We start from the raw sequence: 17,144 nt of genomic DNA, 5'->3' as shown, positions 1-17,144 counted from the left end.
TAGCAGAAAGAATAAGTCATCAAAGAAGGAGGTACCTTTCTCTGAAGGGAGAACTGAGAACTTCCACTTTGATTATGGCCTTATCTAAATAATGTTGGCGTTTGTGAACTCAAGAGGCTTCCATAGCCTTGGCAGCTCATGACAAGAGCCTCAGGTGATTACTGACATCATAAATAAGAGTGTCAATTGTTAAATCAACAACGGGAGTCACTGTGCACCTGCTCCCATGTAGGACCTCTGTCCTTAGTGTGTTGTACTATGAGGATTAACAGTAAAACTAGTCTTCAAACAGTACTTTATACTTTGTGTGTCTGTGTGGGTACAAACTGTTGAAATCTCTACTTAGTATAAAGTTAATCTTCTGTGTATAAAGATAATTGAAAATGAATCGTGATAAAGAATGGGATGGGAGAGGGAGTAGGAGATGGGATGGTTTGCAGGTGGGTGGATGGTTATGGGGGAAAAGCTACTATAATCCAAAAGTTGTACTACTGAAATTTATATTTATTAAAGTGTTCTATAAAAAAAAGGACAATCTCTCTCTCTCTCTGTTGTACTGTTTTTGAAAGAAGAGATATAATAACTGATGCCACACAAAGAGAGGATTTTAAGAAATTACTATGTTCAATTACATGCCAACAAATTGGATAACCTAGAATAAATGGGTAAACTCTTAAAATACAACCTACCAAGACTGAATGATGAAGTAACAGAAAATCTGAACAGATCTATAACTAGTAAGGAGAATGAACAATCTCCAATATAGAGAAACGCAGGACCAGATGGATTCTTTGGAGAATCCTATCAAACAGTTAGATAAGAATTAATGTCAATCTTTCTTAAACTCTTCCAAAAACATGAAGAGGAGTGAATGTGCCTCCTCCAAACTTTGTAGTAAAATTTGTTCTCCAAGGCAACAGTACTGAGAGGTGGATCCTTCAGGGAATGCTGAGGGCTCCCACCTTGTGAATGGGATTAAGGCATTTACAAAGAAGGCTTCACACGGGGTTTGGGCTTTTTTGTCCCCCTGCCCTTCTCCCATGTAAAGACAACAGTGTTTGAGATGCCTTCTTGGAAGCACTAGATACCATATCTGTTAGTGCCTAGGTGTTGGACCTGCCAGCCACAGGAATTGTGAGAAATAAATTTCTATTCTTTACAAATTAACAAATTTGTGGTATTTTGTTATAGCAGTACACAGATGAAGGCAGCTAGCATTACTCTGATACCAAACCAAGACAATGATACTACAAGAAAGGAAAACTACAGACCAATATTTCTGACAAATACTGGTACAAAAATCCTAAGCCAGATACATACAAAAATCATTACATATATTACATTGATAGAATAAGAACAATCACAAAAATCGCATCTCAATCAGCGTAGAAAAGTATTTGGCAGACTGAATGCCCTTTCATTATGAAAACATTCAACAACCTAACAGAAGAAAATGAAAATTAGGTTAACATAATAAATGTCATGGATGAAAAGTCCATAGCTAACATCATATACAATGGTGAAAAACTGAAAGCTGTTCCTGTAAGACCAGGGACAAGGAAAGGATGGCTACTCTTAGTGCCTCTGTTCAACATAACACTAGAAGTCCTGGACACAGCAATTAGACAAAAGACATAAAAAGCATTTAAACTGGAAAGAAAGACACTAACTAAATTAACTTTATTGACAGATGACATGATCTTAAATGTATGTAGAAAACCCTGAAGACCCCACCAAAAAACTACTATAAACAATAAATGAATTCAGTAAAGCTGCAGGGTACAAAATAAACACTCAAAAAACATGCTGCATTTCTCCACACTAACAATGAACAATTTGAAGAGGTAAATAAGAATTCCATCTCCAATAATATTAAAAAAATACTTAGGAATAAACTTGAGGCAAAACACTGAAAAATCACAAAACAGTTTTGAAAGAAATTGAAGCTGACACAAATAAATGGGAAGACATTTAATTTTCACATATTAGAAAACTTAAAATATCCATATTATCCCAAGCAATGTACAGATTAGAAGACTTAACACTGCTAAAATGTTTATCCTAGAAGAAGACCTTCATAGTTGCTCTGGTAGAGCAGAGACAGATCTTGGGTTGGAGATATGTCTAACACAATGGCTTACTAGGACCTAGGAAGAGGTGCCAAATATGTTTTCAACAAATGATATGGGTTTGGAATGGTCAAAATAGATCTGAGAGGGGCCAGTATTGTGGCATAACGGGCTAAGCTGCTGCATGCAATGCTGGCTTCCCACCTGGATACTGGTCAAGACCAAGCTGCTCCAATCCAGCTCCCTACTAACACACCTGGGAATGCAGTGGAAGATGGCTTAAGTGCTTGGGTGCACTTAAGTGCACACACATGAGAATCCCAGACAAAACTCCTGGTTCCTGGCTTCAGCCTGGCCCAGCACTGGCTATTGTGGCTATTTGGCAGGTGAACCAGTAGATGGAAGATCTCTGTCTTTCCCTCTCTCTCTGTAACCCTGAATTTCAAATAAATAAAATAAATCTTTTTTAAAAAATAGATCTGAGAACCAAATCTTGTAGTAGAGTGGAATTTTTATTTCTGGTAATGTTTACAGTGATACAGGGAAAGTACCAGGCAACTTAGATACTGTAACTATGGACTTACATTCACCCATAAATGGAATATGGATAATATTCCTGGGACAGAATCTCTTTGGAGAGTAAGTTGGCAGAAGGGTTGAAATTGACTCTTGATACTATATTTGCATTGAACACAAGGAAGAAGAGTAGGAAACTGAAGATCTCCTATAAGCAGGATTGCTTCAGTGTTGGGAGTAATGTTGGTAATGACTTTTCTGAACCAACCATCTATGACTGACTGTTGGATTTTGAAGGTTGCTTGCTGGCTATCAGATAAGTTTTGACAAAGCCAAAGCCAAATCCAAACCATCACAGAATAATCTTGCCTAGGTTACAAGGCTGCAGACTTCCAGCTGTAATACTTATATAAATGGTGGCACTGAATTTGGAGATTACTTCAAGGCAGACATTGTACAGTGGGTTACTCTGCTGCTTGCCACTCCAGTACCCCATGTGGGAGAGAGCCAGTTCCTGTCTCAGCTGTACTGCTTCCAATCTAGCTCCCTGCTAATGCACCTGGGAAAGCAGTAGATAATGGCCCAAGTACTTGGCCCCCTGCTACCCACATAGGAGACTGGACGGCGATCTTGGGTCCCGCTTCAGCCTGGCCCAGCCCAACATATTGTAGCCATTTAGGGAATAAGCCAGTGGGTAGAACATCCCCTCACCCCTCTCTATCTTGTTCTGCCTTTTCAAATAAACAAAAAATACAATGATATATGGAACTAAACACAGAGCTGAAAGCCATCTTACAGCACACACAAAACCAACTCAAAATGGACTAAAAACTTAAATATAAGATGCAAAACTCTAAATCTCCTAGAAGAAAATGGAAAAAGCTTCCTGACATTGGAATGGGCAAGAGTTTCCTGGATATGACACCACAAACACAAGAAACAAATGCAAAAAATAGATAAATGTCACTACATGAAACTTAAAAACATCTGTGCAGTAAAGGAAACAAATCATGGAAGAAAATATTTGCAAACCATATACTGGATAAGGGGTTAATATTTAGAATACACACAAGAACTCCTACAACTCAATAACAAAAAACGAAACAACTTGATTTTTAAAAATACAGAAAGAATAGATATTTCTCCAAAAATATGTAAATGGTCAAGACAGGTAAAAAAAAAAGATGCTAAGCAAAATTAATAATCAGAGAAATGCAAATGAAAACCACAATTAGATAACTTGACACGTGTTAGGGTGGCCACAACTAAAAATACAGAAAATGGAATTTTTGGGCATTGTTCGTGAGATTTTTAAGCAGCATCTGTAGCCATTATGGAAAATAATATGGAGGTTACTTAAAAAATTAAAAGCAGAATCACTACGTTACCCAGCAATCTGCCATCTGTTTATACATCCAAAAGAGTATCTTGAAGAGATACTTACACAAAATCATGCTCACTGCAGCATTTTTCACAATAGCCAAGAAGTGAAAGCAACCTAAATGTCCACTAGTGGATGAGTGGGTAAAAAAAAAAAAAAAGGAGAAAATGTGGTATACAAGTACACGAACAATAGAATATTATTCAGTTTCTAAAAAGAAGGAAACCCTGTCATGTGCTACAGCACAGATGACCCTTGAATACATTATGTTAAGTGAAATAAGCCAGTCACAACAAGACAAATACTACATGACTCCACTCACATGAGACATCTAGAGTAGTCAAAATTATAGCAATACAAGGTAGAATGGTGGTTGCTAGGGGCTACAAGTGAAGGAAAAATAGTGAATGAATATACTCAAAGCTTTAGTGAGACAAGATGAGAATGTTCTAGAGATCTGCTGAACAATGATGTGCATGCAGAGAGCTCACACTGCTGTGATTATACTTACAATTATTAAGAGGGGAGGCTGGCACTGTGGCGTAGCCGGTAAAGCTGCCGCCTGCAGTGCCAGCATCCCATATGGTCACCAGTTCGAATCCAGGCTGCTCTACTTCTGATCCAGCTCTCTGCTATGGCCTGGAAAAGCAGTAGAAGAAGGCCCAGGTTTGTGGTCCCTAGCACCCACTTGGGAGACCTGGTAAAATCTCCTGGCTCCTGGCTTCAGATCAATGCAGCTCCAGCCATTGTGGCCATCTAGGGAGTGAACCGGTGGATGAAGACTGACCTCTCTCTCTGCTTCTGCCTTTCTGTAACTCTGCCTTTCAAATAAATAAATCTTAAAAAAAAATCCTTCACAGCCTACATTGCTGCTGGTGCTGTAGAAATTTATTAAAAAAAATATTAAGAGCTGAAGCTTTATGAGAAGTGGGTACCATGGCACAGTGGCTTCAGCCGTTGCTTGGGATGCCCACATACCATATCAGGCTGCTGGGTTCTTGCTCTGTTTACTCCATGCTTCTGATCCAGCTTGCTGTTAACCAGTGCATCGGAGAAGGCAGCAGATGATGGTGCAAGTACTTGAGTTCCTGCCACCCACGTGGGAGATCTAGATAGGATTTTCTAACTCTTGGTTTTGGCCTATGATCCAGCCTTGGCTTCTGTGGGCATATGGGGAGTGAACCAGTGGATATGAACTCTGCCTCTTTATACTCAAATAAATAAGTTGTTTCTTTAAAAAATAGTAAGTAAAAGTGATTTAGAGAAACTGAGATATAGAATAAGAGAATGGAAAGGACAATCAACTGAGATAAATAAATAATCACACTTCCCACAGTAAATCCAAACACATCTCTTCATGTAAGACAACATAATTATCCTTAATTTGCAGGCTGAACACGTAAATATTAAAAAATAAATCCTGGGACTAGAACTGTGGCATAGCAAGAAAAGCTGCTGCCTGCAATGCCAGCATCCCATGTGGGCAACAGTTCAAGCCCCAGCTGCTCTACTTCCAATCCAGCTCTCTGCTAATGCACCTGGGCAAGCAGCAGAGGATGGCTCAAGTGCCTGGGCCCCTGCACCTACATGGGGAGATCCAAATGAAACTTCTGCTTCGTGGTTTCACCTGCCGAGCCCCAGAAGCTGGTGTCCATTTGAGGAGTGAACCAGTAGAGGGAAGATCTCTCTCTGTGTCTCTCCCTCTCTCTCTCTCTGTAACTCTACCTTTCAAATAAATAACTTAAATATTAAAAAAAAAACAACAACAAAAGACAAACTAGTAGAAAGAAAGAAATAAACAAAATTGAAATAAATTATAAAAGATCAGTGAAATTAAGAGCTGTTTTTTTGGAAAAAATAAAATTGAGGGGTCGGCGCTGTGGCACAGTAGGTTAACACCATGGCCTGACGCACCGGCATCCCATATGAGTGCTGGTTCTAGTCCCGGCTGTTCTTCTAGTGATCCAGATCCCTGCTATGGCCTGGGAAAGCAGTGGAAGATGGCCCAAGTCCTTGGGCCCCTGCACCTGCGTGGGAGACCTGAAAGAAGCTCCTGGCTCCTGGCTTCGGATTGGCACAGCTCCAAACATTGCAGCTATCTGGGGAGTAAACCCGAGGATGGAAGACCTCTCCGTCTCTACCTCTCTCTGTAACTGTCTTTCAAATAAATAAAATAAATCTTAAAAAAAAAAAAAAAAAAAAAAAAAAAAAAAAGCCCAGCGCCGTGGCTCACTAGGCTAATCCTCTGGTTGTGGCGCTGGCACCCCAGGGTTCTAGTCCTGGCCCGGGCGTTGGATTCTGTCCTGGTAGCTCCTCTTCCAGTCCAGCTCTCTGCTGTAGACCGGAAATGCAGTGGAGGATGGCCCAAGTGTTTGGGCCCTGCACCTGCATGGGAGACCAGGAGGAAGTATCTGGCTCCTGGCTTCGGATCAGCACGGCGCACCGGCCACAGCACACCAACCATAGCAGCCATTTGGGGGATGAACCAACGGAAGGAAGACCTTTCTCTCTCTCTCTCTCTCTCTCTCTCTCTCTCTAACTCTGCCTGTCAGAATAAAAAAGGAAGAAAATTGATACACCACTGGCCAAACTAAAAAAAAAAAAAAAAAAGAGAGAGAGAGAGAGATAAGACCCAAATCAATATAATCAGAGATAAAAGCAGAAATGTAACAACAGATACCACAGAAATAAAGAGAATCATCTGAAATTATTATAAAGAGATATGCCCACAAATTGGGAATCCTAGAAGAAATGGGTAGATTCCTAGATAGATACAATCTACCAAAATTGAGTCATGAAGACACAGAAGATCTAAACAGACCAATAACCAAGATGGAAACTGAATCAGTAATAAACATCTTCCCAACAAAGAAAAGCCCAGGACCGGATGGCTTCACTACTAAATTCTACCAGATTTTTAAAGAATAACTAATTCTAGTTCTTCTCAAGCTATTCAAAGCAATTGAAAGGAAGAGAATCCACCCAAACTTCTTCTATGAAGCCTGCATCAGCTTAATTCCTAAACCAGAAAAAGATACAACAGAAAAAGAAAACTATAGACCAATATCTCTGATGAACATAGACACAAAAATGCTCCATAAAATATTAGCTAACTGAATTCAAAAACACATCACAAAGATCATTCACCCAGATCAAGTGGGACTTATCCCTGGTATGCAGGGATGGTTCAAACACTTGCAATGAATCAATGTGATACATCACATTAACAAACTGCTGAACAAACACCATATGATTACCTCAATACATGCAGAGAAAGCATTTAATAAAATACAACACCCTTTCATGATGAAAACCTTAAGCAAATTGGAGATACAAGGAACATTCCTCAACACAATCAAGGAAATTTATGACAAACCCAGGATCAACATCCTATTGAATGGGAAAAGCTAGAAGCATTTCCCCTAAGAGCCAGACAAGGATGCCCACTCTCACCATTGCTATTTAATACAGTCCTTGAAGTTTTAGCCAGAGCCATTAGGCAAGAAAAAGAAATCAAAGGGATACAAATTGGAAATAAAGAAATCAAACTATTTCTATTTGCAAATGACATGGTCCTATAAATATATACGGAATCCAAAAGACTCCACTGAGATACTATTGGAACTCACAAAATGTGAGTTTGGGAAAGTGGCAGGATACAAAATCAACACAGAAAAATCAATACCTTTCCTCTAAAAAAAAAAAAGTGGTGGCTCCAAGATGGCAGAATAGGGAGGGAGCTCACTGATAGTCCAGGAAAGGATAGTTTAATAAAAGTGGAGATAGTGAAGTCTCAGGGAAGAGTTAGGGGAAAAAAACTGCAGAGGGAACCCTTCCGGAATTAGAGGGACACAATGAATCTACATGGAGGACACAGGCGCCATGGCTCGGAAGCCCAGCTGCTGAGAATCTTTTCCTCCACACCAGCACTGGAAATAGAGGTGAGGTGAAATGGCAGTAGCCCGAGACACTGGCAGCAAAGCAGCAGGAAGAGCCTAGAAGAAACAAGGCTTGAAGCCCCATGGAGGAAAGTACACCAGCCTAACCAGAGAAGAGAAAAATACAAAAGGGATGGTACGGACATGATTCTCTTGCTCCACACACCTTACAAAGGCATTAGAGTCAATAGAGCAGGTGTCATTTTGGACATACGTAACATCTGCGCCAGCTCAAGGCTGTGCCTGCCTTCAGCCAAACAGAAAAACTTGATTCTGGTTGGGAGTAATACCAGGAGACTAAGGCCTAGTGAATGTGTGGAGCTTATGGACTGGGACTGTGGGAAAAACAAACAAACAAACAAACAAACCAACGTGGGTGTGTGGGAGAACTCATGACGTGGCTGAGACTTGAGCAGTCTCGGTGTGAGATGCCACAAACTCGGTAGCCTTGGCTACCAGGCGGTAGACACTGCAGGGGAATCTGAGCTTACACTGAGGACTGCACAGATCCTTTGTGTGGTCACTGGGACAGAGCAGATGAAAACTATACCCACTGGGGCTAGCGCTCAGGCACTGACTGCCATCAAGGAGGAGAGCTCAGCTGAGCGGAAGTACCTCACTTCTGGAAAAAAAAAAAAAAAAAGAGGGAGAGATTTACCACGCCAAACCTGGGTGTGTCACCTTTGGCACACCCTTGACCCTGAAGAACTGAATGGAACTCTCTGGCCACACCCACCACAGGCCTCTAGAGATTCACCAAAAGCAGTCCACTTAATCTAGAGTATAATGAGAAAAGCCAGCACAGCAAAAAAAAAAAAAAAAAAAAAAAAAAAAAAAAAAAAAAGAAGAAGAAGAAGAAGAAGAAGAAGAAGTAGTAGTAGTAGTAGTAGTAGTTGAAGAAGAAGAAGAAGTAGTTGAAGAAGAAGAAGAAACCAAAGAATATCTCCACAATAGCAAACAACAAATGCAGAAACTGAGGAAACAAGAACAAGGAAGACATCATGAGGAAGACATCATGACGCTTCCAAATGAACATGACACTCCAATACCAGATTATGAAGATGATGAGACAGAAGAAATCCCAGATATGGAATTCAAAAAATTTATAAGAACATTTAGAAGTTATCAAAAACAAAATCTTGAACTACAAAAATCCATACAGGACAGGACAGAAAATCTCTCTCGTGAAAATGAAATCTTAAAGAGGAATCAAAATGAAATGAAGAATTCAATAGAACAAATTACAAACATATTGAGAGCCTTAAAAACAGAATCAGTGAAGCAGAAGAGAGAATATCTGACTTAGAAGACAGAACACAGGAAAGTATACAGTCAACCCAAAGAAAAGGAGAAGAAATTAGACATACAAAAATACTATTGGGAATCTACAGGATGCTATTAAAAAACTCAACATTTGGGTCCTAGGAGTTCCTAAAGGCATGGAGAAAGAGAAAGGATTAGAAGGCCCTTTTAGTGAGATACTAGCAGAAAACTTCCTGGGTTTGGAGAAGGAAAGAGACCTTCAAGTACAGGAAGCACATATATCCCCCAACAAACTGACCAAAAGAGATCCTCACCACAACACATTGTAATCAAATTCACCACAGTGAAACATAAAGATTCTAAAATGTGCAAGAGAGAAACGTCAGATTACTCTCAGAGGCTCTCCAATTAGACACACAGCTGACTTCTCATCAGAAACCCTACAGGCTAGGAGGGAAAGGTGAGATATAGGCCAGGTACTAAGCGAAAAAAACTGCTGGCCCAGAATATTATATCCTGCAAAGCTCTCATTTGTGAATGAAGGTGAAATAAAGACCTTTCATAGCAAACAGAAATTGAAAGAATTTGTCACCACTCGTTCAGCCCTGCAAAAGGTGCTTAAAGAAACACACAGAAACACAACCATCAATATGAAAGGAAGTAAAGGAAGAAATTCTCCCAGTAAAAGATCACAGAAAGTTCAAAGTATATATTAGAAATATCTTTGGAGGCCGGCACTGTGGCTCACTTGGCTAATCCTCTACCTGCGGCACCAGCACCCCGGGGTTCTAGTCCCCGCTGGGGCACCGGATTCTGTCCCAGCTGTTCCTCTTCCTGTCCAGCTCTCTGTTGTGGCCTGGGAAGGCAGTGGAGGATGGCTCAAGTGCTTGGGCCCTGCACCCGCATGGGAGACCAGGAGGAAGCACCTGGCTCCTGGCTTCGGATTGGTGCAGTCTACCAGCCACAGCGTGCTGGCCGGGGTGGCCATTTGGTGGGTGTGAACCAACGGAAAAAGGAAGACCTTTCTCTCTGTCTTTCTTTCTCTCATTGTCTAACTCTGACTGTCGAAATAAAAAAAGAAATATCTTTGGAAAAATGGCAGGGCAAAGTCACTACTTATCAATAGTCACACTGAATGTAAATGGCCTCCATTGTCCAGTTAAAAGGCACAGACTGGCTGAATGGATTAAAAACAAAACCCATCTATATGCTGCTTACAAGAAACACATCTTTCCAACAAAGATGCATACAGACTGAAAGTGAAAGTTCAGAAAAAGATATTCCATGCCACCAGAAACAAAAAAAGAGCTGGCGTAGCCATTTTAATATCAGACAAAATAAACGTTGACACAAAAACCGTTAAGAGAGAGAAAGAGGGGCACTATGTAATGATTAAGGGATCAATTCAAAAGGAAGATGTTACTATTATGAATGTATATGCACCTAATTACAGGGCACCCATTTATTTAAAAGATAGGTTAAGGGGCTTAAAGGGAGACTTAGACTCTAATACAATAGTATTGAGGGACTTCAATACTCCACTTTCAGAAATAGACAGATCAACCAGAAAAAAAAAATTAACAAGGAAACAGCAGACTTAATTGACACTACAGACCAAATGGATCTAACAGATATCTACAGAACTTCTCATCCTATACTTAAAGAATACACATTCTTCTCAGCAGTACATGGAACCTACTCTAGGATTGACCACATACTAGGCCATAAAGCTAGTCTCAGCAAATTCAAAAGAATTAGAATCATACCATGCAGCTTCTCAGACCATAGTGGAATGAAGTTGGAAATTAGCAACTCAGGAATCCGTAGAGCATATGCAAACACATGAAGACGAAACAACATGCTCCTGAATGAACAGTGGATCATAGAAGAAATCAAAAGAGAAATCAAAAACTTTCTGGAAGCAAATGAAGATAAAACAACATATCAAATTTATGGGATACAGCCAAAGCAGTGTTAAGAGGAAAGTTTATAGCAATAGGTGCCTATATCAAGAAATTAGAAAGGCAACAAATATATGAGCTTTCAATGCATCTCAAGGATCTAGAAAAACTGCAGCAAACCAGACCCAAAACTAGTAGGAGAAGAGAAATAATTAAAATCAGAGAAGAATTCAAAATAATTCAATCCAAAAAAAAAAAAAACATTACAAAAGGTCAGCCAAATGAGGAGCTGGTTTTTTGAAAGAAAGAAAAAAAAAAAAACACAACACACTACTGGTCCAACTAACTACAAAAAGAAAAGACCCAAATCAATAAAATCAGAGATGAAAAAGGGAATGTAACAACAGACACCACAGAAATAAAAAGAGGCATCAGAAATCACTACAAAGAGTTGTATGCCAGCAAACAGGGAAATCTATCAGAAATGGATAGATTCCTGGACACATACAACCTACCTAAATTGAACCATGAAGATATAGAAAACCTAAACAGACCCATAACTGAGACTGAAATTGAATCAGTAATAAAGGCCCTCCTAACAAAGAAAAGCCCAGGACCAGATGGATTCACTGCTGAATTCTACCAGATATTTAAAGAAGAACTAACTCCAATTCTTCTCAAACTATTCAGAACAATCAAAAGAGAGGGAATCCTCCAAAATTCTTTCTATGAAGGCAGCATCACCCTAATTCCTAAACCTGAAAAAGATACAGCATAGAAAGAGAATTACAGACCAATATCCCTGATGAACATAGATGCAAAAATCCTCAATAAAATTCTGGCCAATAGAATGCAACAACACATCAGAAAGATCACCCATCCAGACCAAGTGGGATTTATCCCTGGTATGCAGGGATGGCGCAATGTTCGCAAATCAATCTCTTACACCACATTAACAAACTGCAGAAGAAAAACCATATGAGTATTTCAATACATGCTAAGAAAGCATCCGATAAAATACAACACCTTTTCATGATGAAAACTCCAAGCAAGTTGGGTATAGAAGGAACATTCCTCAATACCATCAAAGCAATTTATGAAAAACCCACGGCCAGCATCCTGTCCAATGGGGAAAAGTTGGAAGCATTTCCATGGAGATCTGGTACTAGACAAGGATGCCCATTCTAACCATGCTATTCAATATAGTACTGGAAATTATAGCCAGAGCCATTAGGCAAGAAAAAGAAATTAAAGGGATACAAATTGGGAAGGAAGAAGTCCAACTACCTCCCTTTGCAGATGATATGATTCTTTATTTAGAGGATCCAAAGAACTCTACTAAGAGACTATTGGAGCTCATAGAAGAGTTTGGAAAAGTAGCAGGATATAAAATCAATGCACAAAATCAACAGCCTTTATGTACAGAGGCAATGCCACGGCTGAGGAAGAACTTCTAAAATCAATCCCATTCACAATAGCTACAAAAAACAATCAAATACCTTGAAATAAACTTAACCAAGGACGTTAACGATCTCTACGATGAGAATTACAAAATCTTAAAGAAAGAAATAGAAGAAGACATTCTTCTCAGATCTGGAAAAAATGATGCTGAAATTCATATGGAGGCACAGGAGACCTCGAATAGCTAAAGCAATCCTGTACAACAAAAACAAAGCCGGAGGCATCACAATACCAGATTTCAGAACATACTACAGGACAGTTATTATCAAAATAGCATGATACTGGTATAGAAACAGATGGATAGACCAATGGAACAGAATAGAAACACCAGAAATCAACCCAAACATCTATAGCCAGCTTATATTTGATCAAAGAACTAAAACCAATTCCTGGAGCAAGAACAGTCTATTCAACAAATGGTGCTGGGATAACTGGATTTCCACATGCATACTTTACACAAAAATCCACTCAACATGGATTAAAGATCCAAATCTACTACCTGACACCATCAAATTATTAGAGAACATCAGAGAAACCCTGCAAGGTATAGGCACAGGCAAAGACTTCTTGGAAAAGAAACCGGAGGCACAGGTAGTCAAAGCGAAAATTAACATTTAGGATTGCATCAAATTGAGAAGTTTCTGTACGGCAAAAGAAACAGTCAGGAAAGTGAAGAGACAACCGACAGAATGGGAAAAAATATTTGCGAACTATGAAACTGATAAAGGATTAATAACCAGAATCTACAAAGAGATCAAGAAACTCCACAACAACAAAAGAAACAACCCACTTAAGAGACAGGACCTCAATAGACATTTTTCAAAAGAGGAAATTCAAATGGCCAACAGACACATGAAAAAATGTTCAGGATCACTAGCAATCAGGGAAATGCAAATCAAAACCACAATGAGGTTTCACCTCACCCCGGTCAGAATGGCTCACATACAGAAATCTACCAACAATAGATGCTGGAGAGGATGTGGGGAAAAAGGGACACTAACCCATTATTGGTGGGAATGCAAACTGGTATGGGATATGAACTCTATGGAAAACTACACAGAGTTAAAAAAATGAAATCCGGTCATTTGCAACAAAATGGAGGAATCTGGAAAACATCATGCTGAGTGAAATAAGCCAGTCCCAAAGAGACAAATATCAGACATTCTCCCTGATTTGTAACAACTAACTGTACACCAAAAAGGAAACCTGTTGAAGTGAAATGGACATTATGAAAAACAATGACTTGATCAGCCCTTGTCCTGACTGTCGAGGAACAACTTACTATTTTATTCCTTTTAGTATTTTTTTTTTGTTCTACTTAATACCATTGGTTGAACTCTTTAATTAACACACAATTATTCTTAGGTGTTTAAATTTAACTGAGATTGATCCCTGCTAATATGAGTCGGAATAAGAGAGGGAGGAGATGTACATTTCAGCACATGCTCACTTGGACTTATCCCTAATGGTATAGTTAGAAAGGTTCCTGGGAATTCAAATTCAATCCCATCAAGGTGGCATATACCAATGCCATCTCACTAGTCCAAGTGATCAATTTCAGTTCACAATTGACCATAATGATAGGATTAAGTGTCGAAACAAAGGTATCACATAAACAAGACTAGTGTCTGCTAATACTAACTGATAGAATTAAAAAGGAGAGAACAATCCAACATGGGAACATGGGAAGCGGGATACACAACCAAGACACTGTGGCAAAAAAAAAAAAAAAAAAAAAAAAAAAAAAAAAAAAGAAACCTAAATGAAAGACCTGTGTTACTCAATTATTCTTAAGTGTTGAAACTTAAATGAAAAGTGATCCCTGTTAAATATAAGAGTGGGAATAAGAGAGGGAGGAGATGTACAATTTGGGACATGCTTAATCGGACTTGCCCCAAATGGTAGAGTTAGAAACATACCAGGGGATTCCAATTCAATCCCATCAAGGTGGCATGTATCAATGCCATCTCACTAGTCCAAGTGATCAATTTCTGTTCATAATTGATCATAATGATAGGACTAAGAGTCAAAGGTATCACATAAACAAGACTAGTGTCTGAAAATACTAACCGATAGAATAAAAAAGGGAGAGAACGATCCAACATGGGAAGTGGGATACACAGCAGATTCCCAGAATGGCAGATGTCCTAAACAGCACTCTGGCCTCAGAATCAGCCCTTAAGGCATTTGGATCTGCCTGAAAAGCCCATGAAAGTATTTCAGGCATGGAAAGCCAAGACACTCTGGCCAAAAAAAAAAAAAACAAAACAAAAAGCCTGAATGAAAGATCTCCTCGAGTGAGACCCCAGTGGAAAGAACAAGTCATCAAAGAAGGAGGTACCTTTCTCTGAAGGGAGCAGAGAACTGAGAACTTCCACTTTGATTATGGCCTTGTCTAAATATGATCAGAGTCAGTGAACTCAGGGGGCTTCCATAGCCTTGGCAGCTCATGACAAGAGCCTGGGGTGATTACTGACCTCATAAATAAGTGTGTCAATTGTTAAATCAACAACGGGAGTCACTGTGCACTTACTCCCCATGTAGGATCTCTGTCCTTAATGTGTGAATTAACGGTATAACTAGTACTAAACAGTACTTTATACTTTGTGTGTCTGTGTGGGTGTAAACTGTTGAAATCTTTACTTAGTATATATTAAATTGATCTTCTGTGTATAAAGATAATTGAAAATGAATCTTGATGAAGAATGGGATGGGAGAGGGAGTGGGAGATGGGATGGTTCCAGGTGGGTGGATGGTTATGGGGGAAAAAAGCTGCTATAATCCAAAAGTTGTACTTTCAAAATTTATATTAAATACAAGTTAAAAAAAAGAAAAAGAAAAACCAAAAGCCTTTGTATACACAGACAATGCCATGTTTAAGATCTGTCCCATTCTAAATACCTACAAAAAGAATTAAATACCTTAGAATAAATTAACCAAGGATATCAAAGATCTCTACAATGAAAATTACAAAACACTAGAGAAAAAAAAGAAGCAGATATCAAAAAATGGGAAAAATATTCTGTGTTCATGGATTGGAAGAATCAACATCAAAATGTCCATACTACCAAAAGCAACTTACAGATTCAATGTGATCCCAATCAAAATACCAAGAACATTCTTCACAGATCTAAAAAAAAAATGATGCAAGGCCGGGGCTGTGGCTCACTTGGTTAATCCTCTGCCTGCGGCGCCAGCCTCCCATATGGGTGCCAGGTTCTACTCCCGGTTGCTTCTCTTCCAGTCCAGCTCTCTGTTGTGGCCTGGGAGGGCAGTGGAGGATGGCCCAAGTGTTTGGGCCCCTGCACCCGCATGGGAGACCAGGAGGAAGCACCTGGCTCCTGGCTTCAGATTGGCTCAACGCTGTCTGTAGCAGCCATTTGGGGAGTGAACCAACGGAAGGAAGACCTTTCTCTCTGTCTAAAATTCTACCTGTCAAATAAATAATAAAAAAATTTTTTAAAAATGATGCTAAAATTCTCATGGAAACACAGGAGACACCAAATAGCTAAAGAAATCTTATACAACAAAAAGAAAGCCGAATGCATAACAATACCTGACTTTAAGACATACTACAGAAGAATTATAATCAAAACAGCTTAGTACTGGCACAAAACACAGGTGTGTAGACCAGTGGAACAGAATAGAAACTCCAGAAATCAATCCACACATCTATAATAAACTTATCCTGGACAAAGGAGCTAAAAATAACCCCTGGAGAAAGATAGCTCTTCAACAAATGGTGCTGGGAAAACTGGATCTCTGCATTCAAAGTATGAAACTAGAATTCTACCTTACACCTTACACAAAAATCCACTCAAAATAGATCAAAGACTTAAATCTATGACCCAATAACATCAAATTACTAGAGAAAATTGGGAAAACTCTTCAAGATATTGGAATAGGGAAAGACTTCTTGGAAAAGACCACAGTAGCACAGGTGATCAAAGCCTAAATTGATTACAGGATTACATAAGCTGAGAAAGTTCTGCACTGCAAAAGAAACAGCAAAGTGAAGAGATGACTGACAGAATGGGAGAAAATATTTGCAGACTACACAACCGATAAAGGGTTAACAATCTATAAAGACTTCAAGAAACACAACAACAACAAAACAAACAATCCAGTTAAGAAACGGGCAAAGGAATAGAACAGGTATTTTTCTTTTTTATGTATTTATTTATTTATTTTTGGACAGGCAGAGTTAGACAGTGAGAGAGACAGACAGACAGAAAGGTCTTCCTTCCGTTGGTTCACCCCCGAAATGGCCGCCATGACTGGCGCACTGTGCCAATCTGAAGCCAGGAGCCAGGTGCTTCCTCCTGGTCTCCCATGCAGGTGCAGGGCCCAAGCACTTGGGCCATCCTCCACTGCCTTCCCAGGCCACGGCAGAGAGCTGGACTGGAAGAGGAGCATCCGGGACAGAATCCGGCACCCCAACCGGGACTAGAACCCAGGGTGCTGGTGCCGCAGGCAGAGGATTAGCCAAGTAAGCCGCAGGGGCTGCCGAAAACAGATCTTTCTAAAAATTAAGAATGGGAATGTGAGAGGGATGAAGAAGAAGGGTTAGAGCATTGCGGGGGGGGGAGGGGGGCAGTATCAGCATGTTCCCAAA

At 39.7% G+C, this 17,144-nt stretch overlaps 1 protein-coding gene and 1 pseudogene across 10 annotated transcripts in view; one reads left to right on the top strand and one right to left on the bottom strand.

Annotated features, from left to right (window-relative positions):
* Window positions 1-17,144, bottom strand: part of CHN1 (chimerin 1) — a 260,367-nt gene that overhangs the window by 118,487 nt on the left and 124,736 nt on the right. The gene's annotated exons all lie outside the window — the stretch shown is intronic.
* Window positions 2,121-2,958, top strand: LOC149127364 (non-selective voltage-gated ion channel VDAC3 pseudogene; annotated as a pseudogene).

The sequence above is a fragment of the Oryctolagus cuniculus genome, chromosome 3 (assembly GCF_051225735.1).
Source record: "Oryctolagus cuniculus isolate XC-2025 breed Fujian yellow rabbit chromosome 3, ASM5122573v1, whole genome shotgun sequence".
Classification (NCBI taxonomy): domain Eukaryota; kingdom Metazoa; phylum Chordata; class Mammalia; order Lagomorpha; family Leporidae; genus Oryctolagus; species Oryctolagus cuniculus.
The sequence above is the reverse complement of the archived record's forward strand: the minus strand, read 5'-3'. Positions and strand labels throughout refer to the sequence as shown.